At 38.4% G+C, this 15,527-nt stretch overlaps 1 pseudogene; it reads left to right on the top strand.

The window, feature by feature from the left end:
- The window catches only part of LOC105742330, a 33,774-nt pseudogene extending 18,655 nt beyond the window's left edge, over positions 1-15,119 (top strand).
- Positions 15,120-15,527: the final 408 nt, after the last annotated feature.

Raw genomic sequence — 15,527 nt, 5'->3', positions numbered from 1 at the left:
ACTCAAATTAGTTAAGATAGATATACAACTCCATTCTCTTAATTCAGTGACTAGAGTGGTTTGTTCTAATAGTGTTTGAGACAGGATATCATGTCTGCATCTTGTACAATGAATAACCACTAAGATAATATGCAACTGATCTGCACAGTGCCGTTGTCTCAACTTGAAGATTATTTTAGAAATATTCAGAATTAATGCTCAGATTTTGCAGCATATTATTGAGCAGTTTTGGCTCTGGAGGGCAAAGAAACGTTAAACATGCCCGGTGTGTCATACATTCCCACCATATTAGTCCTGTGCCTGCCGAAAGCACAGGGGAGGCTTTCTCCAGACGGTGAACCACGCAGGGTGCCAGGATCTGGGTCAGCTGCTTTGAGAGTCTTATGTTTTGAAGTGGTATTTGGTTTGCTTAAAAGTTTAGAAGAACTTGATGTGAGTGACAAAGGACTTTAGAATAAACTCTATGCATGAGCTTGGTTACTGTCTTCATCACTAGCACTCAACACCCACACATTAAAGGAAGAAAAGTTTCTTTTGGCTCACGGTTGTAGAGGTTTCCAGTCCAATGTTGGCTAGCTCTTAGCCAGGACAGCATGGCACAGACGCCTGGCAGAGAAGCCACCCCCAGTACGGCATCGGGAAGCAGAGATTGAAGTGGGGAGCGCAGAAAGATGATAAACTCTTTTCTTACACGGCCTTCATTGCTGGTTTTGCCCCTTTGCTTCCCTAATCCAAATTAGGGGTCCTTCTCCTGTCTACTCATCCCACCAGTCCTGTGTGAAAGCACACCACCACCATCTGCCAACAGAACAGTGCATTCAGTCTCTGTCTTTTCATTTGTCTCCCTGTTTCATTTTGATTCCTTTCGACCCTTCTCCACACAGCAGCCTGAATACTCAAGTCACTCTCCAGCTAAAACCTGATGCTTTCCTCTGTTCTTGGAATAACAATTCGGTCTCTTGAACATGACCTCAAGAAGCTTTGTGTTGTGTGCCCCAGCCCAGTTCACAAGGACTATCCTCTTCATTTCTCAGGCTAGCATCACTCAAGTCTCCTCCAGGTTTTTTGAATATGCCAAATCCTTGCCTAGCAGGGTCCCTGTGTGTGTTGTTTCCTGGTCCTGGAACAATGGTTCCCCTTTCTTTTCTTGAAACTGTCTAGTTCTAACAATTTCCCAGCTCAAGGCTCTGCCTAACCGGCACTTCCTCGGGGGTACTTTCCTAACAAGCCATTTGAAGTTCTGTTCCCCGTCAGCACTCTAGTTCTCTCGCTTAGCATCCTGCTAGTTTCTTCAAAACCTTTCACAACCTTAAATTTTATCTTTTACTTGCATTTACTTTTTCTCCTTCCATTATATAATATTGTAGAATCACAGTTATAAATTAACTGTGTCCAATTTGAACATGTCATAACAGTATGTACTATATCAAAGGTATAATATAAAAATTATTAAATACAGGTTTTGTTTTGATTTCTAATTTTATAAAGCTTTTTATAAAGCTTCTTCAAATCCTTCCTCAGAACTGACTACCATATTTTAAAAATTAATACTCAATGCTATAAATACCTACTCAAGGCAAGACCTAATCATTTTCCAGACTAAAAATAGAACCAACATTCCCTCTTTTTGTATCTAGCACTGAGCTATTATACCATATTTTTCTTCAAGAAGCATGAAGTTTTGTTTTTCTGGTAATACATGAAGTGGAACTGTGAAAATAAAGAACAGTGAGAATTCAAACCCTAATTCCAAAGTTTAATTGCGTGACTAATATGAAGCACACCCCATCAGTACTATAGATTAAACTGTTTTGAATATAACTATTAATTTTAATCAGTAATTATTCATAGTTATATACAAAACCAGAAAAAAAAACCCAGAGAATAGTTACTGCTTCAATGTATTTTTCACTGAAGTATGACACCATCATGACAGCTGATTTTACTGTTAAATTCAAAATAATGAATATTTTAATTGGGAATTACTAAGATAAACTTTTAGCATAATATCAAATATTTTTCTGATAAACCTAAGTACTACTTAATTGGCTAATGTTAGCCTTCAAGTTATCTTTTTATTTAAATTTGAGGAATCCTGAAAAAGAATTGCATAAATATCTGAGCATGTCAAAGATTGCATGCTGAACTGGTTTGAATTGAAACTTTGCTATTTGATGCCACTTATTTTTCAGAAACTATATCATGAAAAACTAAAGCACAATGCTCACAAAGAACATAAAAATAATAATAATAAATATTTGAATTCTACAGATTGATTTCTAATTTTATTGTTAAGTATATTCTGGTCTTTTTTATTTATTTATATATTTGGCACAGGGTCTCACTATGCAGCTAGGACTCATAGTGATCCTCCTGTCTCAGTCTCCCCAGCACTGGGATCACAGATGTGCTCCACCACGCCTAGTTTCAGGAGCCAGCACAGCATGCCCGGTTCAGGGCCAGCACAGTATGCAATACTAGGGATCTAACCCATGTCCTTGCACTTGCCAGGCACGTGCTTAGACCACTGAACTCTCTTCCCAGCTCAGATTTCTAATTTCATAAACCTTCCTCAAATCTTTCCTCAGAACTACCATATTCAGTCTATAAAAGTCACTTACATTTAATATTAGCCATTCTTACAATCACCGGACATGTATCTGTCGCTGTTACCATCACTGATGTACAGTGATGAATGTGCATGATCTATATCATAAAGTTATAATTATGCTTGTGTTAACGGACTCCTCTATTTTCCTGTGTCCTACTCATCTTCTTAACTATATCCTACTTTGCTGGTGGTCAAAATTATGTCTCCAGCTAGTCCTTTGAAACTTTCCACAAAGGCTGGCAAAGTAGAGTAGCTGTCTAATAAACATTTGCTCATGCCTAAAGGAAGCAATTGACATCTCAGTCATGAATTCATACTAGTGCATAAATTTATGAACTTTTATGTTTATATAAAAAGTGACATTGTCTAATCCTAGATGGAAGCAGGGCTTTCCAATCAGGTAAGAAAAGAAACAGAGTCACTTTTATTATTTTTTTTGGAAGAAAGATGGCCTTTTTATTTTTTTTTTTCATTTCACAAATTGAATTTTACTGACAGAACCATGTAAAAATGCATAAAATACAAGGCATTCAGATATCTTCTTATAAGAAACCAAATGAGAGTGTGTGACTTTACTTGCAGTGAAGATATGAGAAATTATCAGGATAAATATCACATTTTAAATTAAGAAATTTTTGTTCCAAAAACAATGTTATATAATTAAGGGTGGTGGAAAAGTCTGTAGAAATTTTAATATTACAACTTAATATTAAGCTCTTGAATTAGTCTCACCAAAACCAATAGTGAAGAACTTCGTGCACAGAAGAGAGATCGATTTCCTTCTTTTCATGAGAACCAGGCTATTAGAATTTGAAAATGCCACAGGAAATGAATGTTGTTCTGAAGGAGCATGCTCATGTCCCAATTTTAACATACAACCTTATTGTGAAGGTAGTTTTATTAAATCACAGAGTCACTTATGCTTGAGGCTAATTTTATAGTAGCAGGTTTTTCAGGGTGCAAAAATTAAGGTTGGATGGCTGAAATTAGAAAGGGATGCATTCTCTTAATATTTCCTTCATTTGCTGCCTTCATTACAGCTGAGATTTGGGATGTACCTGAGTTACTTTTTACTCGTTGCTGGGACAAAATACTGACACCTAAAATGAAGGAAGGAAAGGTTTATTTAGCTCACAGTTAGTGGAGGTTTCAGTCCATCCTTAGCTGGCTCCAGGACAGATGGCAGCAGTTCATGACGGCGAAGAACAGAGTAGAAGCAGCAGCTGCGATGTCCATCCAGCCTCTCCCTTCCTTCTATGCTGACTGTGAAGATTGGAGCTCTTAGGAACTCCTCCAAAGTGGAGGCTCTGAAGTGGCACTGCAAAGCGCCATAGAAGTGGAGCACACAGAAGCCTTCCTCAGTCCCTTTATATACCCTTTCTGTGCTGATTCACTCTAGAGTGGGCCACCCTGGGGTGTGGAATCGCCCAGCGGATCCAGATGAGCTTCTGACATCTCAAGTTGACCCAATGCATGAACCACCACAAGGTGTATGATGTCAACTTAGGAAATCTATTTTAACAATAGTATTTCAGAAGTGCATTTTCCAAGACAATACAAAAATTGCAAAGGGATGCACTTGTTGGGAGGACAATGAACATTGACTCTGAATAGTTCTGGGATCAAATCCTAGACATAGGACTCCTTCATTTTGTGGGCTCATGGAAGCCACACTCTCAGAACTGTTTCAACTCTAATGTAGAAATTAAAAAAAAAAAAATGCATGCACAGCATAGTTTCAAGATTGAATGAGTTAGAACCTGTAAAAATGTCGAGTTTAGTTAGTACAAACACATGCTTTGCTCTGGATTTCATTAAGTTGTCTTCTGTAGGAGCTTTACTTTATTGCAAATTTTGGTTGACAAAACAGGAGGTGATGAGCAGAAGCAATTATTCCGATCTTTGGAATCAGGTAGCTACGGCGACAGGGGGCAGTACGCCTCAGCCACTGCTCCCTGTTGCACCAGATGCCGAATTCCCATCTACACTTATCAAACCCCTATCTTTCTTTAAAATCCAATTAGCATAACTTACTTCCTTTAGCTGAATCTTCCTGAAATTTACTCCCACCCCTTATGTGTTACCTGAGAACTTAACATGTTAATTCCAAATGTAAGGGATTATGTCTTTTTTGAAAGCTAAAATGAAATCCTCCATCTCTCTGACCTCATGTAGAACTGATAGCCACACTAAATTATCTGGCATATATTCTCCTTCTACTCTTCACCTAACACACTGGCTCTTGCCCTGCCCCAGACTCCATGTCATTCAAGGGCCAGTTCTGTGTGCCCAGCCAGCACCACCCCTTCCACCTCTTGGTGTCTATAATCATATTCCTCCTAAAAATAGGAATTCCTTTACAAGGATTGCACTGTTCTCGCCATATCCCACCCAAATAAATCTCTTCCTTCTGTGTGACTCCACAGCCTCTGCCTTCCTATGATCTGAGAGCCACATTATTCCTTGATGTATATTTCCACATGTCCTTGTCTTTTACTCTACTAGACAGCTCCTTGGGAACAAGAACAGGATTTTTCCCAGGGAAGGGCCCATGCCTATTGTATTCTCTCACATAGTAGGTAGTTAGTGAGTATTTGGTGTTGTAATCTTTTTAAGTACATCAGAAAGGCCATCAGAATAGTGCAGTTCCCTTCTTTCATTTGTCCTTTTCCCCAACCAAGGTTTTCCTTCCCATTGAAAATTTTCTTTCCTTTTCACAGCATCTGTTGTACCTTTTAGATTTTCATTACTCTTTCAGGTTCTCACACTAGCAAGATAATACGATGTTTGCACATGTAGATCTGACTTATCTCACCAAAATAGTTTCTAGCTGTGCCTGTTTACCTGCAAAAGCCTCGAATTTATCTTTTTTATAGCTGAATAATACTCTACTGTGTAAAAATACCATATCATTTTTATCCATTGCAGAACAGTTTGGATGATTATACTGTCTATTTCTAGTGGTCTTTTTTTATGTACTTAGTACAGGGACTACAGGATCTCACTACCCAGATCAGACTCAGGTGATCCTCCTGTTTCCAGCCTCCCAAGTGCTGGGATCACAAGCATGCCACCACTTCCAGTCTCAATCGCCAGCTCAGCATACCCCGGGGACAGGGCTAGCACAGCATGCCTAGGATCAAACCCTGGACCCTCAGCCTGCCTAAGCAGGTGCTTTAGTCCACTGAACTATCTGACTGGCCCTCTGCTGCTCTTCTAAAAGGAGCAGTTAATGCTTAAATTTATTTTTTCCTCCAATTTTGTTTCTCTTTTGAATTTCTTATAACTTCTTTGCTATTGTTTTGTCTTGTTTTTTCTTTAAATGAGTCTTAAACATTTATATCTGGTAATCTGAACAACTAATCTGAAGATAACATTATGTAATACAGTGACCATTGTTGAATTCTTATTACTTGGTTTAGTGAAATCTTGTATTTTTCTTTTTCTTTTCTTTCTTTCTTCTTTCTTTCTTTCTTTCTTTCTTCCTTTCTTTCTTTCTTTCTTTCTTTTTTGTATTTTAGAAAAGGGTCTACAGGGCATTCAGGGTCTCACTACTAGATCAGACTCATAGTGATCTGCCTGTTTACAGCCTCCCAAGAGCTGGGATTATAGGTGCATATCTCCCAGTCTCAATTGCAGTCTCAGTGTGCCCCAGGGGCAGGGCCAGCAAGGCAGGCCCGAGGATCAAACCTCTGTCCCCTGTGCCTGCTTGCAGGTGCTTTAATCCTCTGAGCTATTTGGTGGGTGCTGAAATCTTGTATTTTTTCTAACACTATTTTTTATCACTATTTGTATTCCTTAAAAATAAAAAAGAATCGTGCAATTTTCTTTGAAGAGACACTATCAATAAACTGCCAACTAATTTTAATTTTTAAATCTCAAAACATACAAGCCTATAAAAGTTCTCTAGACCAAAAGTTGAAAAATATAATGCCAGATAGATAGCTCAGTGGCATAAGTGCTTGTCTGGCAAGGGCAAGGTTCGGAGTCCAATCCCTGGTGCAAAAAAAAAGGGGGGGGCAGGGGAGAGAAAATAATACAATGGAATACTACTCATCTGTAAAGAAACATAAATTCAAGGATTTTATGGGTAAATGGATGCAACTGGAGACCATATTCATAAGTGAAATGAATCAGAATTGCATGTATAAATCTTATTGTCTTACTAGTGAAAGAAACTGAAAAAGTAAGTAAGATACAAAAGGTATAACAGATATGGTGAGAGAAACTGTTCAAAAGGAAAGAAAAACTAAAAGGAAAAGAAGGAAGGGAAAAGATAGATAGATAGATAGATAGATAGATAGATAGATAGATAGATAGGAGAATTGTGCTAATTTATATTACTTCATTGAAAGGAATGCTTAGTGTTTATATTGTTTGATCAATTTTGCATGCCTGTACCTGGCAATCTGAGCAACAACTTTGAAGATAACAATATGCAATGCTTCTCAAGTGTGACATCATCATTTCTTCTGTAGGCTATTTGCTTCTCAAACTTGATTTTATCTTGGTTAGCTTTTACACAGATCAGTAGGAGAGAAAGAACTGAAACCATAACATTGTACCTGGCTCAAAGGCAATCAAAAAAATCTAGGTTTGCTCATGAGAATGAGAAACCATGGTTAATTTCTGAAATTCTATATCATTTTATTGTTTTTGTCTCTTTACAATATATATATATATATATATTTATATATAATAAATATATATTAGAAAGCTGGTTTATATTATTTATTATACTTCTTATATATTATATATTATTATAATATATAATTAGATAGATAGATAGTAATGAAAAAAATAATATACACTTGGTATAAAGCAATTGAGAGTGGTAGTAAGCAGCATAAACTTGACTTTTGATCAAACTTTAATTTATTAAAAAGAAGCCTAAAACATATTTTTATGTAGTATATTTCAAACTTTTAGATTTTATGAACCAATTCACTTAAAAAGAAGCACAAGTTATTGTAAAAGCCAAACTTCCTACATCTGTGGGTCAGGTAATGTCTACAAAAATATCAAGATTTTTTTAATTACTGGGTTGACTATAACACTTCCTAGTTATTGAGGACTTATGTGGCCTGTGCTAGAAATTTTCCATTAATGATGCGATTCTGAATTTCTGTGAGCTGGGTACTGGCGATCTGAGTGCCATTAAGACATCTGTTTTATAGATAAGGAGACTGAAACAGTAGAAGATGAAGTTACATATATTAGAAGGAATTACCAAACACGTCTCACTCCCATGGGCTAATCTGCTGTAGATTTTTTGATTGGCTTTGGGCCATGGGCAATTTTGGGCATGCTGTGATTTCAGTTCTTTCTCTCCTACTGATCTGTGAAAAAGATAATCAAAATAAAATCAAGTTTGAGAAGCAAATAGTCTACAGGAGAAATGATGATGTCACACTTGAGAAGCACTGCAGACCTGCGATACCTAGAAATTGCTGACTACTTGGAAGTGGAGGCTGTGTGCACTGGGACAACCAGAAATGGTGACCCAGAATGCAAAGGGAGAATGGTGGTGCCATTAGTCAGGAGGAAGGATCACAGAAGAGAGCAAAGTTGTTCGATTGTGGTGGATTAACTAATGGGCCACTTGTAGCACCCAGCTGACCCCAGTCAGCATGGTTGTGGGTGCAGAAGGCCCACGTGAGGACTGCTGTTAACAGAATAAAAACAGAACTGGATGGTAAGATGGTATGCTATTGCTTATCCTGGATAAGCTTGTCATTCTGGCTTTCCTGGTATGAGCCCAGGTGCTATCATCAGAATTGCTCTGGTCTTCACTGTCGATGAGGATGGCTGCAGTTTTCTTCAGGGAAGCTCTGGTCCTCACCTTGAGCATCTCTTCCTGGCTCCAGTTCAGATTCATCATCCTGCTGGCCCAGATCCTACATCCCACTGGTATGGATGTTCTAGCTTTCACCACTGACCTTTGGAACTTCCCAGCGCAAGTCCTTGATACAGACTTTCATGAGACTTTGTTGTGGGCTCTAGACTTCCTGCTTGATGCATGGAGGACACTGCCATGGCCTTTAGGTCTTCAGTGTTATTCATGCAGGACATTGCTGTGGGATCCAGACCCTCGGCCAGATTCTTTGGGTCTCTAGTGCATGGACAATTCTCCCTTACCCTTTTGCATTTGACTGTCTTGGTGAGTATTATAAAATAATCCTATAAGTTATGTGTTCTGTACTAAATCTATCACCCTGTAAACTCTGACTACAACAGTGAGAATTATATAATGGAATGTACTGACAACAGAGGAAGGGCACAGGGGAACAATGAAGAGGATACAGAGGCAGCATGTAAGACAAGTGTCGGCCTGCTTGGGGGGTGGGAGCCAAGGAAGATTTTCAAGGGTGAGGTCTCAAGGTTAAAGAATACACGTGCACAAGTCATCAGCCACAAAAGCAGGCAGCAAAGAGCACAAGAATGCAAGAACTCAAGAGAAAGAGCCAGAACTACCTGCATCTTTATTTCATAATTCTTATTCAAGTTGTTATCTCGTATTTACATTCTTACATAGTGCAGTCAGTGACCGGTGCATACATGTTTACCTCTGCTAGGTCATGGCTACATAACTATATCCCACTGTGACCCACACTAGGGTCATGTCCTCAGATGTCCTTACATACTCGTAGGCTTTGAAGTAGTCTGACTGGTTCCCCACAACAAGGATCATGCAGATAAAGCTGCACTGCAGTGAAAGAAATGAGAGGGCAGTGAAGTTGGGAAGGGACTCACCCCAGGTGTCTTTATTTTCCAGGTTATAATCAGGGGTCAAAAAGTGAAAAGTTAGAAAATTAACAATTTTCTTGGGGAGGATGGTAATGATGGAGTATGTAACAGTCCAGTTGTATCATTCCAAATGGTATTTTGCTGGCACTACTCACTCTTTTCAACTCAATAGAATCATGCTTACAGTAGAAGATATAATTAAGGCCATTAGGTTTTCAAATTGTGCTGTGAAAAGCTCTAAGGATTTTGTAGAGGACCCTTTTTAACTTCTTATATTATTTTATTGGTTTATATTCTTATTTTTATTGGTACATGTTTGCAGTATATATGTTTACATTCCTTCTATAGAGGAGGTACATGTACAAAGCACAACTTAATCCCTTTTGTCATCCCCTCCCCCTCTTCTCCTTCAACCCTCCCTCTGTCTCTTGATTGTCTTCCCACTAAAGAACTCTCTGTCTCCAATTAGCTATCATTTATTTTTCTCTTTATAATTTAGGTTGCTTATATAAAAGAAACCACACAATCTTTAAGCATGCCTGATTTATTTCACTTAACATTGGGATCTCAAGGTGCGTATATTTCCCTACAAATGTCTCAAGTTTATCTTTCAGGGTAGCAAAATAGTACACTATTGTGTATACATACACTCTCCCTATCCATTCACCTGTTGATATGTTGTGCTAATATAAACATAGCTGTATATGTATCACTGTAATTCAATGTTTCTAACTCTTTTAGGAAGATACCTACAGATGGAACAGTTAGATCAAATGGAAATTCTAGTTTTAGTTTTTTAAGGAATCTCCATACTAATTTCGATAGCGGTTTCATGAGTTTACTTTCTCACCCAAAATGTAGAAGAATTACTTTTTCTCTGCAGCTTCACCAGCACTTGATTTCTTGATTATGGCTGATCTTTCTGGGGGTAAAAACAGAATCTCAATGTTGTTATTTTAATTTGCATTTCTCTAATGGTCAATTTTGTTAAGCATTTATTCATTTATTTATTGGCCATTCACACTTCTTGTATGAAGTATCTATTCATTTCACTTGCCCATGTTTTGAATGGGTCTTTTATTTTTGGTGGATCTAATTATTTTGAGTTCTCTATACATTCCAAGTATTAGTCCTCTGCCTGAAGAATACCTGACAAAAAGTTTTCTCCCATAGGTTGCCTTTTCACTTTGTGGGTTGTTTCTTTTGCTGTAGAGAATATTTTTAATCTGTTTTGATTTCACTTGTTGATTCTCAGTAGTATGTTCTGTGCAACCAAGGTTCTATTCAGAAAGTTCTTGCCTCTGCTATGACTTCGAGAATTGATCTTTCAGCATGTTAAGTGTTTCTACTTTGCATTCATCTTTCATCTGTTTTGATTTTAGTTTAGCACATTGTGAGAGACAACTCAGTCTTCTGCAGGTGAATAATAAGTTTTACCACTGTCATTTATTAAAAAGGTTATTTTTCCTGCAGGGTATATTTTTTACCCTTTTGTTAAAGATCAAATAGTTAAATGTAGTTGGAGCTGATTCCATATTTCTATTCTGATTCACTGATTCTCATGTCTGTTTTTGTGCCAGTATCATGCTGTTTTTTAATCACTGTAGCTCTCAAATATGGGGAAAGAATTTAATATACATATAAGTAGGGCATGGAGAGCCCCAAACAGCTATGATCAGAAAATAACCTCTCCGTATTATAGTCAAAGTCCTGAAAATGTAACAACACAAGAACAGAATCTTAAAAGCAGATAGAGAACAACTATGAATCACTTACAAAGGTATGACCACCATATAAGCATACTCCTCAACAAAAACCTTAAGACCAAGAGAGCTTGGAATGAAGTGTTTCAAGTCCTGAAAGAAAATATTTTCCAACACAGGTTGCTATATCCTGCAAAGCTATCTTTCAAAATAAATGGAGAAATAAGATATGTTCATGAGAAAAGAACCTAAAGAAATTCATGAACACCAAACTCGCACTCCAAAAAATTTTCAAGGATATCCTCAAAATTGAGTTAACAATGTCAAAAAGTCTAATAGACTGAATGCACCGGGTAGGGTAAGCAGTTCAGTAGAAGGGAAAGGCATGGAATTAGAAGCCAGAAAATATGGCCTGGCAGAAAACGTCAGTACCTCTCAGCAATAACTCAATGTGAGTGGTCTGAATTACCCAATCAAAAGACTCAGACGGGTGGGTAGAAGAGATTTTAAAAATCCACCAAAAGACTTTTAGAATTAATAACCAAATTCAGGAATGTAGCAGTACATAAAATCACACAAAAATCGATAGTGTTCCTATACACTAATAATGAATCTGCTGAAAAAGGAAATAGCAAGAAGAAAAAGGCCATGTGTGAAACTAAATGCTTAGGAATTAATCTAAAGAAACTACAATATTCTGGAAAGGAAAAGGATGAGAATATCAGAAAATGTAGGTCCAGGGAGATAGCTAAGTGGCATAAACACCTATGTGACAAGCTCAAGGTCCTGAGTTCAATCCCCGGTGAGCAAAGCCAAGATAATCAAAACAGTCACATAATACTTGAAAAATTGATACACAGATGTAATATAATCCCAGTTAAAATATCAACAGCTTTTCACAGAACTGGAGAAAACAATTCTAAAATTCCTATGGAGGACCAGAGAGGTAGCTTAGTGGTCTAAGAACCTGCCTGGAAAGCACAAGGACCTAGGTTTGATCCCTGCTACCACATCAAGTGCCAGCCCCATGCCAAGCTGGCCATTGATATCAGGCAGGGTGGCACATGCTTATAATCCCAGCGCTTGGGAAGGCTGAGACAGAAGGATCACTACAAGTCCAAGCTGTGTATCGAGACATTGTACCAAATACATAAATAAATCCCTAAAAAGTTCATATAGAACAAGAAGAGACCCAGAATAGCAAAAGAAATTCTTGGTAACAAGAGTAAAGCAGGAATCATCACAGTGCTGAATTAGAGGGGCCTTTAAATTCTGGAGAACACCTAAAGGATGAGTTCTTGATCCTAATCCTATCAGGAAAACTTCCTTTATGTTTTTAACAGGTTGGGCTTCTCAGTGACTAGCCCACAACAGAAATAAACTCCATTGCTTCTGCCATCCCACGAGAAAGAAAACTGAAACTTCAAAGACGCTTTGGTCAGTTATAAAATACAAATTAGGTGATTTACCATATACCATATATTAATGAAGATTATATATATATATATATATATATATATATATATATATATGATCCTGCTTTTAACTTCAGTCTCACTAGTGTTTTTTGTTCAATTCTTGAGTACAAAGGGAGTGGGAAAGGAAAGATAGGAAAAGGAATTTTACAAAAAATCAGAGAAAAATGGAAAAAGGGCTTCTTCAAATAGAACAGTAAACAAGAGTTGCAGAGAACGGGAAAAGATGGGAGGAAAGGGTACAAAAAAGAATTAAGATGTGTCACACCTGTGTACAAACTCCACATGATTAGTATAGTCATTATGTGCGCCAAACTTGTGATGATAAAAAAAGACTAAGTGTCTCCTAAATGGTAAGACCGTCCCAAAATCCAGTCATACCCAGTCATGTTGCTTATGTGAAAATCACTACTCCTAAGTGTTGACAGAGGGCCAGCAAAATAGCTCAGCAGACTAAAGCGCCTGCTTAGGCAAGCACAGGGACTGAGGTTCAATCCCCAGCACCACATGCTGAGCCAGCCCTACCCCCTAGGGTGGGCTGAACCAACCAAAAAAAAAGGTGTTGACAGAAATTAAAGTTGAGCACTGGTAGCCTCACCGCTAGCCAAAGCCCTTAAAAGTCAGAGGTCTGACACCCCACTTCCAAGGCATGACCAGAGCAGAATGAATGGCTCACGGAGGAGTCTGAGAGGGAGGTCCTTTGTAAGGACCACAAGTCAAAGCTGTGGATACTCTTACAAAAGGGAAGAGCTTCAGGAGACAAAAGGCAAACCAAGATGAAGCCTGCTTAGAAAGCCTAACCAAGGCATTGTGGAATCTAGCAGGGAGAAGGCAGGAAGTAGAGTACAATAACAGAAGTGCATATGAGTGGTGGGAAAGGGAATGCACACCCGAGTTCTGAGCAAACGGAGGCTCTGTGTGTGTGTGTGTGTGTGTGTGTGTGTGTGTGTGTGTGTGTGTGCGTGTGTGTGTTTAAATTAATTCATCTTAAACAGCTGGAGCAGAATAGCAAATACCATAATTTAGCTGTGAAAAGCAACTGTTCTGACCCTCCCTTATCAACAATGGCTTCATTTTTTATTTTTTAGTTTTTATTAATACTTGTTTTCAGTAAATAATGGTTGCAATCCTTGTGGGGAGTTAGTAAAGGAACATAATAAATCTTTTTCCTTTTCTTTTTTTTTTTTTTTTTTTTTTGGTCTTTTTGAGACAGGCTCTTCCTAGGCAGCTCAAGCTAGCCTGGAGCACACTTTGTAGCCCAGGGTGGCTCCAAATTCACAACAACCCTCCTGCCTCAGCCTCCAGGTTGCTGAAATTGCAGACATGTACCACCACAGGCTTCAGTCTTAATCTCCTTTCATCCCCGCCTGCTCTGTTCCCTCTCTCTTTTCTCTATCTCTTGATCTCCTTTTCCTTTGAGAACGACCTGTCTCCCTACTACCTATTATCTATCTTTTATTTTGCTCTTTATATTTTGGTTTTCAAGCTACATCTCAACTTATATGACAATTCATGAGAAGTTTTGATGTACAATAATAAGGGCCGTACCTTTTTTAGATTTTATTAAACATACAATTTCACTGTGCTCTCAGCCACAGACCACTTCGAAGACTGCACAGTGTCCAGTGTCAGATCTACATTCAGGGTGCATTTCCACGTAGATAGATGTCATTGTATGCAATATCTCAAACCCATGATGGGATTTGCAAAGCAAATAAATACTTAATGCACAAAACAGTTCAAGGGGAAAAAATAAGATGTCACTGGGAATTGAAACTGAACTTCGCTGACAGGACAAAAATATAAAACTCAGCAGTAGCAAATGTGAAGAGCACTCACCACGCTTGTCATGCACACCAGACACACACCTCAAAAGGGCATACTAGAAATCTGCAGTGAGAGGCCTCAGCACTGTGGTAGAGTGGAGCCTCAGTGAGAGCTCAACCACAGGCTAAACCTGGGGGACAAATTCTCTAGAGACACCACAAACAGACCACTGCTGCTGTGATCACAGCTTTGTGCAGATGTTTATCAAACATTTTGTGAGAAGTAGGGTAAGAGACCAGGGCCTGCTTTTCTCTCTCACTTTAGGAAATTACTTTCTTCCTATATGGCTCTCATCCATTTTCTTCATAATAAAGATGTTAGGATCAATTCGTGCTACCATTAATAAAGCCAAGGCCTTATTGTAAACTTTGAAAAATGTATTATTTAATTTATGCCTCCTAGGATTTTATGAATGATGGCCCTGGCAGGAGTGTTTCTCACACTCACATGCACACAGCAGCGATCCCCATCATCCGCTTCCCATTCTCTTACACAGACACTTCTATTTTCTTAAGCATGCTGTACAAACTCATTATGAAGCTGCCCTTCCAACTAAGTTGTCAGCAGTAGCCTCTTCTTAATAGAAATTTTAGAGCTATGTTTATTATCTTTTCGGTTAAGGAAATAGATATACCCACAGTTACACAACCAGTATTCAAGTCCAGGTGCCCTAATCACAGGAAGCACACTGCTAGTGTCCGTACACACTTACAGGCATTCAGAGTCAAAGGAGCCTTTGTGAAAGTTTTAGCCTAAGAGGTATATTTGATAACCTACACTTCTTAATTCTCCTGATTAAGCCCTCTACTGTGTGTGCGTGCTCAAACTCATCAGCTACAACATACAAGCTCACTGCTTAGTCATGATACTAGGAATTGATTGAAAGACAACAAAATGAAAGACAGAAAACTATTTCAGTCGCCACTCTGTCTGACCTCATACACTTGAAGGCATTTACACCCATTCAGGAAACAGTGAGAATAGAGGAGCAAACCAGTGCCATCCCCACTTGCCATCCTGAGACGCACATGAGCTCTTGATTCATTCTTTTATATATTTAGATATTTAGATACAGGGGCTCACTACACAGTTTAGACTCGTAGTACCTGTCCAGCACTAGGATTACAGACATGCACCACCATGCCTGGTTACAAGGCCAGCATG

The sequence above is a fragment of the Octodon degus genome, unplaced genomic scaffold (assembly GCF_000260255.1).
Source record: "Octodon degus isolate 3935 unplaced genomic scaffold, OctDeg1.0 scaffold00004, whole genome shotgun sequence".
Classification (NCBI taxonomy): Eukaryota; Metazoa; Chordata; class Mammalia; order Rodentia; family Octodontidae; genus Octodon; species Octodon degus.
The sequence above is the reverse complement of the archived record's forward strand: the minus strand, read 5'-3'. Positions and strand labels throughout refer to the sequence as shown.